The 5,045-nt window shown below is 41.3% G+C and overlaps 1 pseudogene; it reads right to left on the minus strand.

Annotated features, from left to right (window-relative positions):
• Positions 1-705: 705 nt before the first annotated feature.
• On the minus strand, positions 706-1,255 carry LOC112320810 (exosome complex component CSL4 pseudogene; annotated as a pseudogene).
• Between the last annotated feature and the right edge of the window lie 3,790 nt (positions 1,256-5,045).

Consider the following 5,045-nt stretch of genomic DNA (forward strand, 5'->3'; position numbering starts at 1 on the left):
AATGAGCCACATGGCTGCTCTTCAAAAAAGCAAAGTACATGGAGAAATTTCATCTGTTTCCTGAAAATATGCTCACTTACCCTTCCCTGATAAATGTTTTATTACCTTTGAGCCCTGGGGGGTCAGAGGGGACAGACACTGGATAGCCATCTCAGAAGCAGACTAGAAAAGAGAATGTATCTGTGGCTGAGGGCTGGTTCAACAGAAACGAGTAGATGTATAGTCTTCTCTCTAGAAAGGCACAGTTACATTTGTCTTCTTAGAACAACTGCAATATCAGAGCTAAGAGCAGAATTTGGGTGTGGATAGGGTGGGAGGTCAATGACTTGTTGACAGTCAGGTAAGTCTTCAAGGTATGTTTAAATTTAAACATTATATATATTTTTTCTTTTAATAAAAATGTTTTCTTTGTCACAGCAAAAAACAAACAAAAAAGCATTTATAATATGCTTTTTGCCAGAAAAGCAAGAAAGACTGCCAGAAAGAATGGGCTATTTCCGACATTATACAGTTGCTTGCGGATACTTCAAAAAAGAAATTTATTACTCAAGGGAATGAAATCCACTGAAAGGTTCATAAGAAAAATGTTCCACCTACAGAATAAGTTTCTGGCAGACTTTTCTAGAGCTGGTTCCTGGAGTCGTCCTTCCATACATGTACTTTTAGAAGCAGCTTACCCCCTTTCTTGGGGTAAAATGTGGGTGCTTAGGTCTGCAAGGTATCAGGCTGTTCTCGAGCCACTTTCCAGGATTCTTTATGTAGGTCTTAGGGCACTTCACCTTACACCAGCTAATGGGACCCATCTGGACACCAGATTCACTGTGGGTCACCAGCACCTCTACTTCATTTTCAGTAGTCGTCAAGAGGTTGGGAGATCACTTTGGCCAAGACAATGTCACCTCAGTGAAACTCATAAATTCCAACCTGCCTTTTCAGTAGCTTGGACCTCTTCCTTGTGGATAGTTCCTTGGGAAGAATTCTTAAGTGGAGTGGATCCTACATACAGGATGCATGCTTTGGCAGGATATGAAATGATACTAGAGACCTTATAGGTTACAACAGGTCCCACATCTGGCAACAATTGGTACTCTGTTTCTCTCAACACAGAAGTGAAAGAAAGAGTGCCTTTCTTACTGCTCTTCCTCAGGTAGCCAGCAAGCAATGAAAAGGTATAGCCATGCCAGATGTAGGTGCCTCTGCCTGGCCTTTCCTCCTCCAAGTTACTTGGACATTCGTCAGGGAAGTGGTACCTCATGGGTGGCACCCTGTCTGCCACTATCCCAAGCTAAACTTAGACATGTTAATCAAAGACTGTCAGGATCTCTAGGACTTGGACTTGGTGTTCAGGCCCTTGGCCCATGACCATGTTTCCGAGTTCATGGACTTTACTTATATATTCAGTAAGTATTTATTGAAAACACACTAAGAACCTGTTCAAAGTGTTATAAAACACAGCAATGGGAGAAAATCAAATTAAAGTCTATGCTTTAAGGGAATTAACATTTTACTGGGGAGAGACAGACAATAAGCAAAAGAGCAAATAAGATTTTAAGATTGTGATAAATATCAAGAAGAAACTAAACTTGGGTAATAGAGCATAACTTTGACATTCAGCAGAATGAAATCACCTTTGTCCCAGCCAGTACTCAGTTACTTAGAGTATCGTCCAGGTACACCAAGTTGTTGGTTCGATCCCCGGTCAAGGCACATACAAGAATCAACAAATGAATGTACAAATAAGTGGAAAAACAAATCTCTCTCTCTCTCTCTCTCTCTCTGTCTCTCCCCATTCTTCTCGCTCTCTAAAGTCAATAAATAAATTTTTAAAAAAAATCCCCTCCAAGGTGCTAAACTAGCTCCAGTGGGGTCTGACTCATCAGAGCCCTTATAGGGATCAGGGACAATTGAAATCCAAGTCTGCAGAAGATGAAAGGCAACTTTGTCCCTACTGGACAGCAGCCCTGAAGGCACCCTGCTGGCCCCAGACCACTTTGGCTCCAAGAGGCTCTTCATGTTCCAGAAGCAGGACTGGTGTCCAGTAGCTCTGAGCTGCTCTGAAATCAGAGACCACTTTAACAGATTCTCCTTGACAAAAATAACTGCTCAGCCATGCATGCCCTGATTTACTGCTTGCCTGTTTGCTTAATTGCCATAACATGTGATATCACATTCCATTTCACCTTGAACCTCATGCACCTCCTTTCTCTACTGCCCTACCTGGATGATGCTCACTTTTGCAACAAGGCAAGCTTGCCGGTCCCATTTTGCCTACCTCCATCTCATTGTAGTAATGTGGCTGCAACATGCTTCTGACATGCCCCTCAGTGATGACATCCTGGCTGAGCCAGGTCTTTGCTGTCCCTGGACCAGTACTTGCCAATTTTTACAAATGCTCCAGCAACTGTACTATCTAGAATATTTTGCCAACAGAGGTAAGATGTTATGCTTTGAACTCTTGGTGGATCCTAAATTAGATACCTAAATCCTGGATTGCTTGTTTGCAGAGAGGAACTCTGTCCACCAGTACCCAAAATGTCACTTGTTTAACAGGTACACTGATGAGTGCAAGAACTCGAACTAAGGAACAGAAGGATTGACTTGGTGAGCAGCAGTAGTTACTGAATGGTAACAGCGTGTCATATCTGAGACAAAGTGGCTCCAGAGCCTGGTGGAAGCTCTTGTAAAGGAAGATCAAAATGGAGGTATGATAGACAGTTGCAGAGAAGAGAAATGCTGCTTCCTGAAAAGAAAAAAAATAAGGAAATTAGCTTGTTTGAATGTTTTCAGTATTTATGAGGTGTGGTGGTACTATCTACAGTAGCATTATGTGAGATTGCCCTGTAGCTTTCAAATAACCCCTCTTTACACCTGGTCTATTGGAATGTCCTTCTTGGCCTTACAGGCAAGTGACTTTGGAGTGAGAAGCTACGTAGCTATTTTTGGGTACCTCAGACTTGGATGGAGAGACCAGACCCCTGGCTTCTCTATTATGTCTTGGGCAGGTGATCCTATGGTGCCTATGTTTCCTCCACCTGTGCCCATATATATGGCTCTCAAAAAACTGACATTTTGGGTACTGATGGGTAGAGTTCCTCTCTGCCAACTAGTAGGCCTGGGGTTTACATATCTTATTTGGGACCCTTTACCACCAAGGAAGGGTTCAAAGCAAAATATCTTAACCTCGGATTCTCAGAAAGACAATCTTATTGGCCCAAATGGGCTTTGGGCTGTTCTTCTCTGGGTTATTCTCTTCAGTTAGCGGTGGTGAGCCCATAGGTGTGGTTAGGGGAGAGGTTTCCTTAGGTGAAAGACATTGTGAGGGAGGTTATGGTTGGCACCCCCGTCCAGGGAAGCTGTGAAGTCCAGTCACCACTACAACCACCAATGATGTCACATTTCTGAGGCCAACAGCCATGAAGAATCTGATTCTTCTAACTTGTATGAGTGCTTAACTTGACCATTGTTGGTGTAGAATGTAGTTCTAAATTTGTACACTTTCCAAAGGCTAACCAGATTGTACACATGCTTCAAATAGAAATTTCATAAATCTTGATCTCACAAAATTAGTCTTAAGTAAGCTAAAACTTGAGGAGTAATGATAAACAATAATATGAATAAAAAATCATTTATAAGAGCCTAGAAAATGGTGGCAGCCTTCCTTGTACTTGTACATGCTGTTACTTCTCCCTAGAATGTCTTTTCCTCCTCATCCTTCTTGGCAAAGTCTTCTTCATTCTTCGAGACCTAGATTAGCTTCCTCTAGAAAGCCTCGCTGATGTAGACCACTTTTCTGCCTTCAACACTGGCATGTACCTTGTTCCAACCTGTATTTCATCAGTTCTCACACTAATTTCTGTATATTGCTTTACAAGATGGTGTCTACAATGAGACTTGAAGTCCCTCGACGGCAGAAAGAGTGTCTTATCTGACTGTATATTTCTGGCACTTAGCTCAATGCCTGAAACAAAGCTGTGTTCAAAAAGTGTTGACTGAATAAGGGACAGTAAAAGAAAGTATATTATTCATTTGGCACAAGTGCAGTCTGAGGATTGTTCCAGATAACTGAAGTTTATACCTTCAGCAATCGAAACATTTTAGGTCTTTCATGAAGACTATAAAGACAGAAATCTTCACAAATTATCCTATACGTTTTTCTGCCTCATTGAAAAAAATGAAACAACTGTAATAAGTACTTTCAATTTATTCAAATTCCTCATTATGAGTCAATTATACTGTTCTCTAATATGTTCTCAAGAAAGCTTAGTTCAGGTACCACCACCACAAGACACCATCTTATATTATTCATAGAACTCTCTTGTATACTCTTCACAATATTTACAGAAATTATCTGTTTATTCACATCATTCCCTTACTGCCCATGGTCATAAATACTCTGTTTTCCCCAGTGGAAGGCTCTGGACAGGGGACCACATCTCATTCATCTTTTAGTTGCCAAGGATATGCAGAACACAGTAGGTATCCAACAATTGTTGAAATGAATATATCGTGCTGCGTTTTGAAATATGTGGAACTGTTGGTCTCTATACTAAATTATTCTCAGTTTTTCTGCTTTATATTACAGTATTAAAATTTTTTATGTTGCCTCTTTTTTCTTCTAATTATGATATTACTCTTCTAATTATATTATAGGGAAACGTTCCACGCGTGGGAAATGTGGCCCAGCCCCCACTTGGAAAAGCCAGTGGGGAGCGAGGTTTGGTGGGCAGGACCCATGCCCACGGATAGGTTCTCCCGTGGGGAATCAGGCCTGCATTGTACCTAGGCCACTATGAGGCTTGCTCTTGCTAAAACTCCCTCAGCCTGAATTGAGGCAGCAAATGTTTACTGAGTATCTTTAACTTCCTAAAATCTGAGCTAAACCTCCCAAGTATGGAGTGTAACCAGTTCAACCACTTTTCCCGTTACATTTGCAAATATCCTTCTTCTTTGATGTAATTAGCAACATCCTCTCCTTTGTTTTCTGTAAAAGGTAACCACCCAAAACAAACCTGTGCATAGTAAATGAGGACCATCCTTGATGTAAT

Source organism: Desmodus rotundus, chromosome 8 (genome assembly GCF_022682495.2).
Source record: "Desmodus rotundus isolate HL8 chromosome 8, HLdesRot8A.1, whole genome shotgun sequence".
In the NCBI taxonomy this organism is placed as follows: Eukaryota; Metazoa; Chordata; class Mammalia; order Chiroptera; family Phyllostomidae; genus Desmodus; species Desmodus rotundus.